The sequence below is a fragment of the Oncorhynchus clarkii genome, chromosome 23, assembly GCF_045791955.1.
Source record: "Oncorhynchus clarkii lewisi isolate Uvic-CL-2024 chromosome 23, UVic_Ocla_1.0, whole genome shotgun sequence".
Lineage (NCBI taxonomy): Eukaryota > Metazoa > Chordata > Actinopteri > Salmoniformes > Salmonidae > Oncorhynchus > Oncorhynchus clarkii.
In genome coordinates this window covers 33697656-33717927 of record NC_092169.1, presented here as the reverse complement: position 1 = coordinate 33717927, position 20272 = coordinate 33697656, and positions in this window count along the sequence as shown.

Sequence of the window (20272 nt, the reverse complement as noted above, 5' to 3'; positions counted from 1 at the left end):
ATAAAACTGTATTTTTTTGTGAAGAATCAACAACAAGTGGGACACAATCATGAAGTGGAACGACATTTATTGGATATTTCAAACTTTTTTAACAAATCAAAAACTGAAAAATTGGGCATGCAAAATTATTCAGCCCCCTTAAGTTAATACTTTGTAGCGCCACCTTTTGCTGCGATTACAGCTGTAAGTCGCTTGGGGTATGTCTCTATCAGTTTTGCACATCGAGAGACTGACATTTTTTCCCATTCCTCCTTGCAAAACAGCTCGAGCTCAGTGAGGTTGGAAGGAGAGCATTTGTGAACAGCAGTTTTCAGTTCTTTCCACAGATTCTCAATTGGATTCAGGTCTGGACTTTGACTTGGCCATTCTAACACCTGGATATGTTTATTTTTGAACTATTCCATTGTAGATTTTGTTTTATGTTTTGGATCATTGTCTTGTTGGAAGACAAATCTCCGTCCCAGTCTCAGGTCTTTTGTAGACTCCATCAGGTTTTCTTCCAGAATGGTCCTGTATTTGGCTCCATCCATCTTCCCATCAATTTTAACCATCTTCCCTGTTCCTGCTGAAGAAAAGCAGGCCCAAACCATGATGCTGCCACCACCATGTTTGACAGTGGGGATGGTGTGTTCAGGGTGATGAGCTGTGTTGCTTTTACGCCAAACATAACGTTTTGCATTGTTGCCAAAAAGTTCAATTTTGGTTTCATCTGACCAGAGCACCTTCTTCCACATGTTTGGTGTGTCTCCCAGGTGGCTTGTGGCAAACTTTAAACAACACTTTTTATGGATATCTTTAAGAAATGGCTTTCTTCTTGCCACTCTTCCATAAAGGCCAGATTTGTGCAATATACGACTGATTGTTGTCCTATGGACAGAGTCTCCCACCTCAGCTGTAGATCTCTGCAGTTCATCCAGAGTGATCATGGGCCTCTTGGCTGCATCTCTGATCAGTCTTCTCCTTGTATGAGCTGAAAGTTTAGAGGGACGGCCAGGTCTTGGTAGATTTGCAGTGGTCTGATACTCCTTCCATTTCAATATTATCGCTTGCACAGTGCTCCTTGGGATGTTTAAAGCTTGGGAAATCTTTTTGTATCCAAATCCGGCTTTAAACTTCTTCACAACAGTATCTTGATTACACACAGGTGACTTGATTACACACAGGTGGATTGTATTTATCATCATTAGTCATTTAGGTCAACATTGGATCATTCAGAGATCCTCACTGAACTTCTGGAGAGAGTTTGCTGCACTGAAAGTAAAGGGGCTGAATAATTTTGCACGCCCAATTTTTCAGTTTTTGATTTGTTAAAAAAGTTTGAAATATCCAATAAATGTCGTTCCACTTCATGATTGTGTCCCACTTGTTGTTGATTCTTCACAAAAAATACAGTTTTATATCTTTATGTTTGAAGCCTGAAATGTGGCAAAAGGTCGCAAAGTTCAAGGGGGCCGAATACTTTCGCAAGGCACTGTATTAATATTCGTCTCTGTTTCAGCATCAATTGGTAGATTTAAAAAATACTCTGATCTTGTAAATTATTTAAGGGTTAGGAAAGTATTTATGAATAATTTAAAAAATGGTTTGTTGAGACTTTATGAACAAAATATATTGATGAAGCAAAAGACAGTGTTTGATTAATCCTGAGAGTTTCCATATTCAAGTTAAATCCATGAAATATTGGAAGGTGAGACAAGTGTACTGTACAATAGGGGTTAAACAGTCCCATAAATCTACCATAATAATCCTCACTAAGCATTGAACTGTAAGGACAGCAGTGCAGTCATCTTGAACAGTGTGCCAGGCTGCAGGTTTAAACTTCTATGTGTGATCTGAGTTCTATAATTATTGCGCAACGTAATATGATCCACTATTGCTAGCTACCCTCAGGAAAAACTACACGGACGTGACAAAGGAAAGAAAGGTTAACAGAATGGAATGGAATGATGCAAAATGTAGGCTACAAATGGAAGGATACTAAAGTGACAGTTATAAATGTGTGTGGGTATTACTGTCTCCCAATAGTGGCTAATATTTAACATGATATAGCATATAGTTAAAACATTGTTGAGCGCATAAATCAACACGGTAGGTTGGGCGCTACAATCAATCAAATGTACAGCACTTTGTGACAGCCAATGTCACAAAGTGCTGTACAGAAACCAAACAGCAATCAATGCAGATGTAGAAGCACGGTGGCTAGGAAAAACTCCCTAAAAAGGCCGGAACCTTGGAAGAAACCTAGAGAGGAACCAGGCTATGAGGGGGGGGCAGTCCTCTTCTGGCTGTGCTGGGTGGATATTATAACAGAACATGGCCAAGATGTTCAAACGTTCATAGATGACCAGCAGGGTCAGATAATAATAATCACAGTGGTTGTAGAGGTTGCAACAGGTCAGCACCTCGGGAGTAAATGTCAGTTGGCTTTTCATAGCCGATCATTCAGAGTTAGAGACAGCAGGTGCGGTAGAGAGAGAGCATGTCCGGGACAAGGTAGCATGTCCAGTGAACAGGTCAGGGTTCCATAGCCGCAGGCAGAACAGTTGAAACTGGTGCAGCAGCATGTCCAGGTGGACTGAGGACAGCAAGGAGTCATCAGGCCAGGTAGTCCTGAGGCATGGTCCTTTGGGCTCAGGTCCTCCGAGAGAAGAGAAAGAGAAACAGAACAAGAGAGGGAGAATAAAAGGGAGCATACTTAAATTCACACAGGACACTGGATAAGACAGGAGAAATACTCCAGATATAACAGACTGACCCTAGCCCCCCGACACAAACTATTGCAGCATAAATACTGGAGGCTGAGACAGGAGGGGTCGGGAGACACTGTGGCCCTGTCCGACGATACCCCCGGACAGGGTCAAACGGGCAGGATATAACCCCACCCACTTTGCCAAAGCACAACCCCCACACCACTAGAGGGATATCTTCAACCACCAACCTACTACCTTGAGACAAGGCTGAGTATAGCCCAAGAAGATCTCCCCCACGACACGAACCCGAGGGGGGCACCAACCCGGACAGGAAGATCACATCAGAAGCCAATAGATTGGATTTCCAAATTTCATCCCTGCAAATTATGAAGACAAACAATAACAATTATGAATAACGGCACAGCTAGTTATAGCCTACTTCGCTGTGAAAAGGGTCTGCAATACATTCCATGTTGATATGATTTTCAGTTCGCTTCCGTATGACTGGTTTCACATGTCTCCAGTGATCATAAGAAAAAATAATCTAAAACCATTTCTATTTGTAATTACAATCCCCTTCTCCAAACGGATTACTCATTTACCTAGCGCTTATCAATTTATACGTTATAGTGCAAGGAGAACGCTGTTATTAAGTGTAGATGTTTTTCCACTTTGAACCGATAGGTGCTGGACCTTATTCATGGTTTCCTCACGCATAAAGGTGGTGGAATGAGGGAATTAAGTCCAGGTCAGAATACGGTGTATCTGTAGCCACACCTTTCTTTCTTTCATCTCCACCCCAAAGGATAAACTTACTGTCACATGCGTTTCCTCATGCTTAAGTTCAAGGTCAAAATATGCACAGAGAGAAAAGCATAAAAAGGAAATACATTTCCATTTACAAGCGTGTAACTCTGTGTCTGAATTTCCCCCTTTGCGATTGCTAGACAAATCATCTGACAGGGGAGGCTTGGTTGTCTCAGTGCAGCCTGTGGATAATAGTTGATAAGACAGTCTCCACGTTCTCACCTTGGGATGAAGTGGGCCCATCATGTTGCTTATTAACGTTTTTACACACCCTGGCTCGGCGGGGGACTGTCAGCATGCCAATAATATTTACTGTCTGACACCTCAGAGGCTCGAGGGAAGCGGAGGGGCTGTTGATTGCACTGATCCACCATGGCTGTCGCGGCTACTGAAGCACACTCGGTGTGCATCCCCAAATGGTACCCTAATCCCTATGCACTACTGCACTACTGAAATACAGGATTGTTGGTTACAGAGATCACTGCCAGAGCAGCATCAGAGCACACACACATACACACACCAGAGCAGAGCTAGCCATGCAGCCTCTAGTGATAATAGTTTCCATGACAATGCAGTAGGCGAGCTAGCTAGCTAGGCGGTGGCTCTTAGTGCATCAATGCCATCCTGGATAAACAGTGATCCTTTACCAAAACAAGGAGGTCATTACGCCAGGCTTGTCAAATCAATGTTGAGTGTCCTGCCTGATTAAGCCATCCTCCTCTCAGCCCTGACACAGTGTCAATAATGGCTGGCTGGCTGAGGGAGGGAGGGAGGGGAGGCCTATGGCTGTGACTGCGTCCCAAATTGCATCTTATTCCCTACATAGGGCACTGCATTTGACGAGCCCTATGTGTTTCCCTATGGGCCACGGTCAACAGTAGTGCACAGTGTAGGGAATAGGGTGCTATTTTGGACACAGCCAGACACTCTGATGATAGGCCTGAAAAGCCTATCAGTCAGACAGCTGAGCAGGACTAATGATTCCCTGTGCTGTCTATTAGAAGGACATGACAATTTAATCCTGTGGGGACCGGCAGCCCACAGAAGGAGAAAAAAAGGGGAAGGAAAAAGTGACCTTGGCTGCTTTATTTGAAGCTGAAGTAAATTGTCAACAGCAGATAAATCTTTACCTTGGGCTATTATTAACAGAAATACAGAAGAAGAACAACAACAAAGGAAGGAGGAGCAGGTTTCTATGAGGTTGTTATCGTTCACTGGTATTTCTTGTTCCTTTTTGTTTGGATTACAAACGCACGTAAGCCCACAGATATGACCTTTATAAAACCACCCGTGTCTTTTTAGACCATGTTATTTCTTCTGAATGTCTGAAACTATTGTTATTCAATAGATCAAAGGTCTGCTTATCTTTATATTGACAATTAATTATATGCATTAGTGGAGAACTACACCACCTAAAATATTAGGAAGAAAATCCTAATATTGAAGTAGTTTGGGGACATGTTAGATCTTTTTTTACTGTACAAAGTCGACACTGTTTTTCGTTCACTAAACTAATAAGCTGAATGTTTAAGAAAATATTTGTATGAACAAAGACCCCAAATTAAGACCCACGTCTTAATTCTACTGTACCCTGCTGTAATGCTTCGATATTCCACTACACCCTACGATAATGCTTTGATATTCCACTACACCCTACGATAATGCTTGGATATTGCATGTGGATATTGCAAGTAGATCTGGGTGTTTTACAGATGTTGAGTGCCAGCCTGGTACAGTAGAGTACAGCCTCAGGGCAATGTATATTGCCCCAGACATATATCTTAAGGCTATGGGAACATTGTCTACATCGTTGAAAAAAAGCCATGTGTTTACACAGATGTTCCAAGGCTTTTTGATCAGAGATCCTCTGTGCTAAGCTCTACTACCATATTTTATGCCATGGGCCACATTCATTTTGCATTAGGTTCCTCTCTGATACAGAAAGGAATGAGAACAGAAGGATCCTGGCTGCACGCAAGCAGAGGGGTTGAACAACACTGGACCTGTACACTAGTGGACCTTGCAACCATTCTAAAACATTTCAATAAACCCAACTTGATTTAAAATTAGTCAAGTAAAATTACGTTTTCATTTTTATTACTTCCACTATCACGTCCTTTTCTCCTATTTTTGACTCTTATATTATATAAACAAAAGAAAGCATTCATGAAAGAAAAAACATCTAAATAATGAAGGTGAAGCTTCAATGGAAGGAATAAAAGAACGGCGTAGCAAAGACAGACCAGGAGATTCAGTTCTTCCCTTTTTCAACTGGTACAATTCAGCGGTACAAACAGTAGCAGATAAACATTTGATCCCTGTCGTATGCGAAGTCCCCCCTGCTGGTTCACAAGGGTGCAGTTTTCCTCTGAGGCACCATTGGCCCTGAACCCTTTGTTTTCTGTAAAGGTCAAAATGTTCCACTCCTTTGTTTCAGTGATTGCATGCATAAATCGAAGCTCTCTGCTACCTCAATGCTTGAACCAGTGTCCTGGGGGTGTGTAAACCGCTTCAAATATAACATATAAACCCTACAGTACGTATTTACAGTATAGTGAGATATAATGCAACGTATTACACATGAATTATTATTGAACATATCCAATACTAGAGAAGACTACACTGCTTCACAGACAAAATATCAACCTCATCGGGTTACATTTAGGTTTAACAGTACATTACTGAAAAGGAAGCACTTTACAGTAATGTACTGTTAAACTACAGTTTTGGGGGGAAAATACGGTTATATACTGTACTTTCTTTTATAGTAATTTACAGGTAACTGGCTGCCAGTAAGTTACCGTAAAACAACAGGATTTTTTTTTTTTTACAGTGTACCTTGAGAAGACAATGTGGGAAGTATATTTGTTTTACATATATAGGCTATTGTACATCTCCTGAAGTAATGACTTATCATGTTGCATTTGGACCTCTTGATAGTGAACATTACTGTACAGTCAATGTTGAGGTTATTTGGTATAATCTGGTCAAATTCACAGTAAAATTCAATGTGCCAAAGACACTATTCAGTGCAAGTACATTAGTTATATTCTGACTGACTATATGCTAGATTGATTACACCAGTGCCCTCCATTTACCCTCCTTCCCAGTTGTTATTACTCCCAACCCTCTAAAAGACAACACTCCATTTTATTACTTACTACTGCGCTAAAAATAAATTAGCCATAACTGCAAAACAGATGGCGGTATGTATCTAATAACATTTACCCCTCACCCTATGTAGTAGTAAACATGATTTATAATTTGTAAGATATGATATGATTCATGATTCATGCCTGTGTCAGTAGCACATTGGTGGGTTAATAGAAATGCCACCATGTTGGCTGATTTACTTAGTAAAATGCTCATTCCAAGGTTCAGGTTCAGGAGATTGGAGTCAGTCTGAGTTACACGATCCATGCATTATGTAGAAGAGAACTGACACGACCTTCAGACATCACAGTCTACTCTATATATTACCACCCAGCTTGACCCTCCATCTCAAGGCCTTCCGGAAGGATTTAGAGATACATCTGATATATTTAACTGCTATTTCCATTAAATGATTGACTCACATTATTTATGAACTTGAGAAACCATTGTGTTATGACCGGACATGAGAGGAGATGAGGCACTTTAATTTGGATGAAAACGGTTGTTTGATACCCATATTAACAATATATGTTTTGACATTTTCCAATTTCAACAGAAATGTATTAGAAAATATGACACAGAAATAATGATACCACCAACACACACACACACACACACACACACACACACACACACACACACACACACACACACACACACACACACACACACACACACACACACACACACACACACACACACTCTTGTATAACTAACCTTGTGGGGACACACAATTCAGTCCCATTCAAAATTATATTTTCCCTAACCCCTAACCTTATCCCAAAGATCTAACCTTAAACCTAACCCTAGAACTAACCCTAATTCTAACTTTAACCCTAAACCCCCTAGAAATAGCATTTGACCTTGTGGCGACTAACAAAATGTCCCCAGCTGGTCAAATGTTTGTTCATTTACTATTCTTGTGGGAACACGTCCACACACACACACGTCCGTACACACATGTCCACACACACACGTCCACACACACACGCACACGCACACACTATATTAGGCATTCTCAAATTAAATGTATGTTTGTGTTGACTGTACAAATACACATAAAAACATGTACTGTATAAATTCTATCCGAAATGATTATGGTTTCACCATATGGCAGGGATCCTCAACTAGAATCCCCCGCTGGCCAATTTTTTCTTGAGTGGCAGGTCAGGGGGCTGGAACATAATTACAAATAATCTGTAGACTGCAAGTTGACCGCAAGAGCAGATATGATATTTGACTAAAACATAATAATTTCGAACATTGCTTACATTTGTATACGATCACGTGTCTGTATTATGCGTGAGAATACTTGGAACAGATTTCCAACATCAAAATCATTTGGAGCTGATTTCCTGGTGTCTTATTTTTTTTTTACCATAATGGGTAAATTACATTCTTTGCATCTGAGCTCCTAGAGTGTATGGCTCTCCTTTATTTTCAAGTTTTCTACTCCGCTAGCCAGCACCTCGCCTAAATAGGTGTGCGTTTCTTTTTTTTCTTCTAGTTGGTGAACCCTGCCATATGGCTTTATTAGTCCCATATGTAGAAGAGGAAAACAATCGACCCCGTCTGCTAGAAGGGAAAGGATAGCAAATACAGTGCTTTTTTGAGAGTGCAGGGTCCATTTTGAAATAATTGACTTTAGAATTATTTATGACATTAATTGCCACATTATCGACTGGCTGTCAGGTCCTTTGGCATGCAGTCCATCCTTCTTCCCGCAGAGCGCTAGCCAGGCGCTAGCTCAGCCTAAAGTAGACTGACAAGCTAATTATACCATCTTCTCTCACAGTGATAAATGTTGCTAATCTGAAACCAGGCTTGAAATCAGATTCGTACCAAATGGTAACCTATTCCCTATGTAGTGCACTCTTATTGATGGAGTAGGCCTACGACCTGGGGGATGATGACTGGGTCAGTTCTTCCATAAAGATGTAATTTTCATAGTCTTTGTGAGATACAAGGCACATAGTGTATCCCTGAGACAGTGTGGGTGGACATAATATATATATATATTTTTATATTATTTTACCAATTTTTTCTCCCCTATTTCGAGGTATCCAATTGGTAGTTACAGTCTTGTCTCATCATTGCAACTCCCGTATTGACTTGGGAGAGGTGAAGATCGAGAGCCGTGCATCCCCCGAAACACAACCCAACCAAGCCGCACTGCTTCTTGAAACAATGCCCACTTAACCCGGAAGTCAGCCACACCAATGTGTCGGAGGAAACACCGTACACCTGGAAACCGTGTCAGTGTGCACTGCGCCCGGCCCGCCACAGGAGGTGCTAGAGCGCGATGGGACAAGGACATCCCTGCTGGCCAAACCCTCACTTAACCCAGATGACGCTGGGCCAATTGTGCGCCGCTCCGTTGGTCTCTCGGTCGCAGCCGGCTGCAATAGAGCCTGGACTCGAACCAGCATCTCAAGTGGCACAGCTAGAATATTACTACTTTTCTCCAAAGAACATATCCCCTCAGAAAAATGTATGCTAATAGTCTATCCAATATTAGTACATTTGTCAAATGTTTTAACCCAAAATTAGGAAGGCATCCAGCATAAATATATATATATATATATATATATATATATATATATATATATATATATATATATATATAAATCCTTAAACCACGTATAAATCCTTAAACCATCTAGATGGCTTGGGTAGAAACCCTAGATTTGTGTCTGGACTATATCTTGTGCAAGGATGAAATAGTATGAATAAATTCATCAAAATAACATTTTGATGAAAATATGTCAATCATTATTTGAATATGTTGGCAACCCGTTGTGTAAAAGTGATAATGTCCTGGAAGCCGGTGTTCGGAAGATATATTTGCACGGTTTGCCAGCCCTCGACTTCGACTTCCTCCAAACACTGTCTTTTCGGGTATTATCACTTAAATAAATCCTTTAACCATGTAATCTCTCAACAACAACAAATGTCTCAAGGTAAAAACATGACCGTTTTAATGATGCTGTTTCCGTACAGAAATACCTCTGCATCTTGTTGAGATGTGTGGCTGTGACAACGATAGGACGTGACACATACCAAACTTGGCATGTCCCAGAGTTATCTTCAGTGGCTGGGATGCTGTCATCTCTACCTACAGTACATCACTACCACTGGGTCAATGCTACTGTGACACATGTCTTTTCAGCAGAGTGCCTATTCAGCCAGATCAGGGCGTATATTACATTTTATGTTTATATACTGTATGTGTGTGTGTGTGTGGTTGTTGTGGGGGGTGGGGGAGGGGGGGGGGGGGTGCATGTGCGCGTGTGTGTATGTATGAGGGAAAGAGGGGAGAGAGGGTGAGGTGCACATTTTGGTATCTTCCTCCCATGACTGTCTGTGCCAGTTGTCTGTAAACATAAGCCATGTTCCTCAATCAGACAAGCACTAATAAAACTGCACTCCATAACACATCTGATGGCACATCCAATCACTATTATAGTGATGAACCCCAAATATCAAGTACTCCAGCTCAGCTGTTCATGTTCACAGTCTAAAAAATACTTATTAAAACTGTGTCTTTGATCAAATGAACTAAAAAAATATTCAAAATAAAGATTAAATAAACACATTCAATTGCAACATTCAAAAACAAAAATTCATACAAATTCAGATTTCACTGAGTTTTTTGTAACAAGAGCTCCACTGCCTATCTAATTATTTCACATGCCCAGTGCAACCTATCTCTCTTGCACATGCTCAGATAGTGCGGACCCAGATTTGACTTTTGACCCCCTTTGATCAGCAGTTTTGGCAGGGCAATCCATCATGGTGCTCTTACTGTCACAAGAGGTGCCTGGCCTGTCTGGCTGCAGCTGTGTGTCACTGATGATGAGAGTAAGGGAGTAGGGGAGGGGGAGGAGGAGAGGGCAGGAGAGGAGTAGGGGTGGAGGAGGGTAGGGGGGACAGGAGGGGAGGGAAGGAGAAGAGCGGGGAGGAGAAGAGAGGGGAGGAGAAGAGAGGGGAAGACAGAGAAGGATAGAGGGATGGGGACAAGAGGCGCTGCTTAAAGGCAATCATGTCAGCATCTACTTGACTGCTCAGCTCAGAGTGACTGTGAGATTGAAGCAACACTAGGAGAAGCTGACAGGGCCAGAGGAGTCAGGAGAGACAGGCAGAAGACACTAGAGGGCTGTGTCTGATTACTGAACACAGCCTATGTGTCCCAAATGGCACCCTATCCCCTATATAGTGCACTACATTTGTAGTACACTATATAGGGAATATGGTGCTATTTGGAACACACAGAGCCAGAGTTAAGGGAATGATGGATTGTTTAATACTGCTGTGGAGAAGATTGTGTAGTAGGCAATCTCTGGGAATATGTAGAGCCCTCTATAAGAAGATCATCAACCTCCTAAACCAGAGCCTGTTCACCCCGCTATCATCTAGAAGGCGTAGACAGTACAGGTGCATCAAAGCTGGGACCGAGAGACTGAGAAACAGCTTCTATCTCAAGGCCATCAGACTGTAAAATAGTCACCATGAACCAGCCACCACCCAGTACCCTGCCCTGAACTTTAGTCACTGTGACTAGCCGGCTACCACCCGGTACGCTACCCTGCGCCTTAGAGACTGCTGCCATATGTACAGAGTGTTTATATTCTGTTTTATCCACAATATATGTATATAATATATTCTAGTCATGGCTCATCCTATATTACTGCACTGTTGGAGCTAGAAACATAAACATTTTGCTGCACCTGCAATAATGTATACGTGACCAATGAAATTCAATTTTATATATATTATCTGTCTGTGGATATACAGTTGAGATTGGAAGTTTACATACACTTAGGTTGGAGTCATTAAAACTCGTTTTTCAACCACTCCACAAATTTCTTGTTAATTAACAAACTATAGTTTTGGCAAGTCAGGGGCGGCAGGGTAGCCTAGTGGCACTTAACCCACTGTTCCTAGGACCTCATTGAAAATAAGAATTTGTTTTTAGCTGACTTGCCTAGTTAAATAAAGGTTTTAAAAAAAGTCGGTTAGGACATCTACTTTGTGCATGACAAAAGTCATTTTTCCAACAATTGTTTACAGACAGATTATTTCACTTATAATTCACTGTATCACAATTCCAGTGGGTCAGAAGTTTACATACACTAAGTTGACTGCGACTTTAAACAGCTTGGAAAATTCCAGAAAATTATGTCATGGCTTTAGAAGCTTCTGATAGGCTAATTGACATCATTTGAGTCAATTGGAGGTGTACCTGTGGATGTATTTCAAGGCCTACCTTCAAACTCGGTGCCTCTTTGCTTGACATCATGGGAAAATAAAAATAAAGACCTCAGAAAAAGCTATTTCCAAATGCCTGAAGGTACCACGTTCATCTCTACAAACAATAGTATGCAAGTATAAACAACATGGGACCACACAGCCGTCATCCCGCTCAGGAAGGAGACGCGTTCTGTTTCCTAGAGATGAACGTACTTTGGTGCGAAAAGTGAAAATCAATCCCAGAACAACTGCAAAGGAGCTTGTGAATATGCTGGAGGAAACATGTACAAAGTATCTATATCCACAGTAAAACAAGTCCTATATTAACATAACCTGAAAGGCCGCTCAGCAAGGAAGAAGCCACTGCTCCAGACCCGCCATAAAAATGCCAGACTACAGTTTGCAACTGCACATGTGGACAAAGAGTGTACTTTTTGGAGAAATGTCCTCTGGTCTGATGATACAAAAATAGAACTGATTGGCCATAATGACCATCGTAATGTTTGGAGGAAAGGGGGAGGCTTGCAAGCCGGAGAACACCACCCCAACCGTGGAGCACGGGGGTGGCAGCATCATGTAGTGGGGGTGCTTTGCTGCAGGAGGGACTGGTTCACTTCACAAAATAGATGGCATCATGAGGAAGTAAAATTATGTGGATATATTGAAGCAACATCCCAAGAAATCAGTTAAAGCTTGGTCGCAAATGGGTCTTCCAAATGAACAATGACCCCAAGCATACTTCCAACGTTGTGGCAAAATGGCTTAAGGACAACAAAGTCAAGGTATTGGAGTGGTCATCACAAAGACCTGACCTCAATCCCATAGAAAATGTGTTGGCAGAACTGAAAAAGCGTGTGCGAGCAAGGAGGCCTACAAACCTGACTCAGTTACACTAGCTCTGTCAGGAGGAATGGGCCAAAATTCACTCAATCTATTGTGGGAAGCTTGTGGAAGGCTACCTGAAACATTTGACCCATGTTAAACATTTTAAAGACAATGCTACCAAATACTAATTGAGTGTATGTAAACTTCCGACCCACTGGGAATGTGATGAAATAAATAAATGCTGAAATAAATAATTATCTCTACTATTATTCTGACATTTCACATTCTTAAAATAAAGTGGTGATCCTAACCGACCTAAGAGGGAATTCTTACTAGGATTAAATGTCAGGAATTGTGAAAAACTGAGTTTAAATGTATTTGGCTAAGGTGTATGTAAACGTCCGACTTCAACTGTATGTAAAGAAAATGATTGTAACACAAGATGACCAAACTTGTTTGTTTTGTCAATTGTAGCCACTATAGGCAATAGGGCATCTAAATAACTGTGCATTGATTGCTTACAGGTCATTTAGGATTAACTGAACCTCAGATTAATACGAGTTGATACTGTATTGACATGCAGAGGTGTTCAACATTCCACACCTTAGCCACTGAAAAAAGTCAATACATTTTAGTGCACCATAACCTGATTCTAAAGTTAGGAGACTGTATTTGAGACATTTATCTATATTTTTTTAAAGAAAATCTGACCTTGTGATCTGTACTGAAGCACTATTCTGATGTGACAAACCCAGTGGACCCAAAATCCATTTGCCATGCCCCTGGAGTATTTGGTGTATGTGTGTACAAACCTGCTATCCCTTGAAGAGGTCTGGCCTCATGTATTCATTCTGAATATTTTGGATTACGTTCTGTAGAGAAATCTTTAACACTGTGGGTAGATTTCATTTCTGTACTGTAATGTCAAAAATGTATCACTGTTCGGTGATTTTGAAGGGATATGAGAGAGAGAAAGAGAGAGAGAGAGACAGAGAGAGAGAGAGAGAGAGACAGAGAGAGAGAGAGAGAGAGAGAGAGAACAAGAGAACGAGAGAGCGAGACAGGATAGAAAGGCAGAGTGAGGGAATAGCAGTACAGCGGATGAAATAAAAGTGGTGGGAGATTGCCACTTGTCAGATCCTTCAGCCTGCCGCTATGGATTTCAGTAAGGCTAATGAGGCAAACAGTGAGCGCTATTACTATTGTCAATGATCTTCTGACAGCTAAACAGATAGGCACATTCCGTTCCCCGTCACTTTCAAATGGACGCCAAGTGCATTAATGGAAAAGAAAAGGGGGGCAGACATCAGACAAAGAGGCTGAGTGATGTCTTGCTGACTGCACTACTGCATCCCAGAGTGTGCTATACAATAACATGATGTGAAAGGACATTGTCAGGACAGGCAGGGCCCTGCTCAGAGAGGAGACAGTGCCGAGACAGGCCCAGGATTGTACATCGTGTCAGAAAACAGATATGAAGATAGAGATACTGGTGGTGCAATAAACACTAAGAAATGAGGGTTCCTCAAGGGTTATTTGGGAAGGGTGATGGGTGTATGTGGAACCATACTGACCCAAAGAACCTTTTGATCCTTTCAATGGTTCTTTGCAGTAAAAAAAGGGTTACATTCTCTTTTGTAAAAATAATTCAATGTAGGGGCTGGGGCTCATTAAATATATTGGGGTGTGGTTTTGTGCAACCTTTAGTGAGAGTGTCATTCCAGTTGATCTAATGTGTTGTGTTATGCCATGACATATTAAATATGACTATGGTCAGTGATGGTGTCTTGTGAAAGACTCACATGTGGCTTTGTGTCAGTAGTTCTCAATTACCTCCTCAGGGACCCCCAGCCATTCCAGAGCTGATTCAACTATTTAATGAAGACAATAATACAACCATGAAATTTTAACAATATTATATTTAACAGTATTATATGGATATTGAACCAGAATTAAAAAAACTAAAAATGCTTTGCGCTTGAGAAAGGTTGTTTATAGAAGCATTCTCCATGAAGGTTCTATAAAGAACCCTCAAAAAGTGTTGCAACCATAGCGGAACCCTTTTTGGTGGTAGATATAACTTTTTTTTGTGGATCTTCATAGAACCTTACAAATGTTATTTTGTATCACCATACAGGTTCCATTTAGAACCTTAAAAAAATCCATATAGCACTATATAGTGCCTTTACATGGCAGTATTTAGAACCATTTGCATTAGTGGGTAGCATATTCAAACAAACACATTGCCATTGAGTCTAAGCAAACCTGACATACCCTTCCATTGCTGCTTCCAAGTGTATCAACCACCACCAACTTCACCCTTCTGCCTCCAGAATTCAGTCCTCTCAGATGTCTTTTCAGACTGTCAGCCTGTTTCAGGTTTGTTGTGCAGATATACATGGTCTACACCGCCCACCGAAATGCTTACTTGCAGGTCCCTTCTGGACAATGCAACAATAAGAAATAATAAAATATAAGAATATGAACATAAAGTCAATGGCTCAGTAGAATAGAATAAACATTTTCGTATAAGTATAATACAAGGAGGAACATTTTAATGTCCAATATTACATGTGTTTTGGGGAAGGGGGGATTGGGGGGCAAGTGTTTAAATTGTGCAGTATTTAGCAATCATTATAAGCAGCAGTTGTGATGCATGTGTAGCATGAATGTATACAGTATGTGTGTTTGTGTGTATGTCTATGTGGGTGTGTGTATGTTTGTGTGGGTGTGTGGATGTCTGTGTGGGTGTGTGGATGTCTGTGTGGGTGTGTATATGTCTGTGTGGGTGTGTGGATGTCTGTGTGGGTGTGTGTGTGTGTATGTATGTCTGTGTGGGTGTGTGGATGTCTGTGTGGGTGTGTGTATGTCTGTGTGCGTGCGTGATTGAGTGAGTGCATGTGTGCTAAGGTGTGGCAAGTCAGAGCAGGTAGTCAGTTCAGTTCAAATGGTCAGCAGTCTGAGGGCCCAATGGGCCCTGGTCAAAAGCAGTCAACTATAGGAATAATGTGCCATTTGGTACACAGCCCCAGTCTCTCTTGTATTTTGAGTTTACACCAGCAGGCCTGTTCTGTCAGGATGGAGAGGAGAGGGGCTGTACAGAGGGGCCTGCCTCCGGACACCTTCAGTTAATCTACATTTGGTCTTTGTGGTGGGAAGTGTCATTTTCCCCAATATCTGCAGCTACAGTACTTGAGGTGATCCAAACAGTGAAGTGTGAGGAGCTGTCACCTCTCATAAGGCTCTACCACCAGGAGAATATGACTGGGCCATGATATGCTTCCTGGAAGGGAGGAGGACAGGAAGCAGGGGACACTATGAGAGCGAGAGAGAGAGGGAGGGAGAGAGAGAGAGAGAGAGAGAGAGAGAGAGAGAGAGAGAGAGAGAGAGAGAGAGAGATGGACTCCAGCTGCTGCAGCTCGCCTTGAGACAAAGTGTTGAGGCGATGGATGGAGGGATAAAGCTCATCATCATTTTAGGCAGATTTATTCAGATTCAAACAGATTACCAGGCAAGACACTGAGGGTGGTGGAGGGGGTGTTACGTGTTTATGGCTGGTCATGTAGATGGTGGGATGGTTTCCCATCAAAACGGCAGGTGTGTATGAGAGCTGGAGCAGCTAGACTGTTGGTAGTTGGGTTTCACAAAGATGTTCTGGCAAGCAGCCTATTTGTTTGGCATAGTTACAGTATGCTTGTTTTAGCTCAACTGGCTAAGTGTTTGGTTGTCGTAGCAGAGGGAGTGATGTTGGCATACCCGGGGACTATGGGTACCAGTGTAGTCTACACTGCAGGTTATAACAGCTCACCTGACTCTTACGGTCTTGAACAGCCAGCTGGGAAGGAAAAGGGACCAGGTTCAAACAGAGGATGATCGCAGAAAAACAAAGACCTGGCCAGAGGGAAGGTCTGGAGAGGGACTGAGGCATGTTCACAATATAACTGACTGTAAGACTATTGCTCTGCTTTGCGCTGTTCTGTTGTGTGATAAAGTGCAGCTTGCCATAAATCCACTGAGGGGCTGTCTGCACAGCTGATGACCTAAGTTACAGCTTGATAGATAGATCGCAGGAAAGGAAAGGTGGTGGCGGTGGGAGGAAAAGTAAGGGTTGAAAGATGAAGGAAATGTATACCTTTCCTTCACATCTCATCTATCAGAGGGGAAATCGAGGAGGCTTGTCTAAAATCCATGGGAACAAGCAGATGGGGGGAGGATGAGGGGAAGCAGAGGAGGGGAGTGTGAGGGGCGTTTCAAGATTGTTTCATTTGGGCCACAGAGAATACTGTATGAGAGAGCACTGAAAATTCTTGTCTTGACATCCAGAAGATGGTCTGTATACAATTAAAGAGACATTACAATAACAGGATGAAAGTGATTTGCAGCCTAATATCTCCATCACACTGTATATAATCTGGCAGTAGAAGAAGCAGACCATTCTCCGATACAGTTTATATCTAATTTTGAAAACGAATGGTCTTCTTCCTTCTATTTCAAGTGAATGACAGTGTTCCTATTACGACAATAACTATAAAAACAGTATACTACCGTAGGCAGAGATTGTTATAAGGAGGCATGGGCTGGTATGCTTATGAACAGTGATAATTCAATAGATAGCACCATAATACAATAAATGCATTACTATACACAGGTGGTTCTAAGAAAATGTTCCCCATGTATTTCATGTCATTTGCAACAAGGATATCGCAGACAACAGAAGTAAAGTTGTCGTCCAATCTAACAAGCATCGCATTTCTGTCAGAGAGGGGAAACAATTGCGAGCTGAAGTGAATGATTGCATTATGCATTCAATCAGCTTTTAGCTTTTCAAGAGCCATCAATATGTCAAGGGATGACATAACCAAAGGATGTAGCAGCGCTTAGTATCAAGGTTATCTATTCCCTGCCACCGAGGCTTTCTATCCACTCCTTATGGGCCTGTCCCTTTCACATTGTATGTGTATAACGTTTTTATCAACCCCGCAATCAATGAAGGCCATAATGGTCCGGAAAAATCTATTAACAATGCAATTAAACTTTTCTTATCATCGCTAACAGCTTAAATTATACCTTCAGTGTAGATAGATAGCCTGTGTTCTCATGTTCATTTACAACCCTAACAGGGGGTGAATTATGAGGTTATTTACATGCTTTCAGGCATACTGTAAGCCGTTAGCTGTACACAGTCATTCGGCCTGATCTGCACGGTACGTTTCATCACCAACACCATTAGATACAGTTCATATTTACTGCTATATTTGTAGTCGACACTCCAGTGGTTCCCAAGCTTCTTTGGTTACTGTACCACCAATTTAAAGACATGCTCTGGTACTTTGGCGACTAAGAAAGTATTTTTTAAACCTCCCGCTTTGGGCTGAATGTGTCAATGTGTAGTTCATACATGCATAATCTATTAGCAGAATTACTGTCTTAACTCAGTTAGCCATGGCTCATAAGTGCTACTTTCAGAACTACTGGCTAAAAAGTATACAACAATGTATAATCTCCATGCGTGCAACCCAAACAGTACCTTACAGATATGATAAGCAAACATCTAAACTTTTAATACCGTTTGCTGTATATTCATTAATTCATTCATTCTGAAGATTCATGCAGCTAAAACATAATAGATCTCAATTGAAATCCATGTACTTGTAGCGGGGTGCGTAATTGGTGGCAGAGAAGTCAGGCGCAGGAGAGCAGAACTGGGTAATAACTGGAGATGTATTAAGCAAAACCAACAGCATCCAGAACAACAAGATAAATGGGCACAAAAATAACCCGTTGTGCGTTCACAGGGAACGTGCCCAAGCACTACTTTTAAACAATCCCACACGAAGACATGGGGGGGAACAGAGGGTTAAATACACAACAAGTAAATGAGGGAATTGAAACCAGGTGTGTGGAAAAACAAGACAAAACAAATGGAAAATGAAAAGTGGATCGACGATGGCTAGAAGTCCGGCGACGCCGACTGCCGAGCACTGCCCGAACAAGGAGAGGACCAGACTTTGGCGGAAGTCGTGACAGTACTGATTATACCTTTGGTACAAGGACCCCTTGTGGTACTTGGCCTATGCACAAGTTACTGGTAAAAGGAACAAGAGGGGGTACTTCAGAGCAAATTTAAGTAAAAATACTTTGAAGTACTACTTAAGTCATTGTTTGAGGTATCTATACTTAACTATTTATATTTTTGACAACTTTTACTTTTACTTTACTACACTGCTAAATATAATAATGTACTTTTTTCTCTATACATTTTCCCCGACAACCAAAAGTACTCGTTACATTTTGAATGCATAGCAGAACAGGAAAATGGTCCATTCACACACTTATCAAGAGAACATTCCTGGTCATCCATACTGCCTCTGACCTGGTGGACTCACTTAACACACATGCTTCGTTTGTAAATTATGTTTGAGTGCTGGAGTGTGCCCCTTGCTATCTGTAAATAAAATAAAAACAAGAAAATCGTGCTGTCCGGTTTGCTTACAGTTTTTTACAATCACTTTGGCTGTAATTTTGGAACCTTGATGTCATTTTTCAAATCTCTAGACACACACACTCACTCACAACCAATGATCAAAATGCAAATTTTTTAAAACTCTAACACTTTTTCCAATTGCTTGGATACAATACACATAAAGCTAAGATCATTTGTTCGTTGAACTAAAATCACTCGTTCAAAATTACACCAAAGTATTACCATTTCAAAATACAATTCACACATTACATCTGAGATGACTGTCTATTCATTTCATTACAATGATCTAACTATCAATTGATAGAACTGTTCAAATGATAATTAACTGTTGCATTACTCTTAATGCATAGTTTTATGGAAACTGAAAAACAATATTCCATGTTTAGATCATGAAAGTTTCAGGATAACGAGATCAATTGACACCAATTACCGTGAAACATGACTACATTATCTATGGATGTAATATTTCATCATCATCCTTTATCAGACTGTTTCCATGGTCCCATGTACCACGTTTCCAGACCATGTTTTCAGATTTGACATTACTGTACACTCACCGGCCACTTTATTAGGTACACCTATCTAGTACCGGGTAGGACCACCTTTTGCCTCCACAACAGCCTGAATTATTCACGGTGTTGTACGTTAAAAGATGCCCTTCTGCACACCACTGTTTTAAACAGCTGTTATTTGAGCATTTGTGGCCTTTCTGTCAGCTTGAATGAGTCTGGACATTCTCCTCTGACCTCTCTCATTAACAAGGTGTTTTTCCCACAGAACTGCCGCTCACTGAATGTGTTTTGTTTATCGCACCATTCTCTGTAAACTCTAGAGACTGTAGTGTGTAAAAATCCCAGGAAGGCAGCTGTTTCTGAGATGCTGGAATCACCATGTGTAGCATCATCAATCATACCACGGTCAAAGTTGCTTAGATTACGCATCTTGCCCGTTCTAATGTTAGGTCGAACAACAACTAAAGCTCTCTACTCTATTAAATTCGATATGTTGAGTTGCTGGCAGCCACATGATTCGCTGTTCAAATGTAACCTTCCTTGATGAGCTA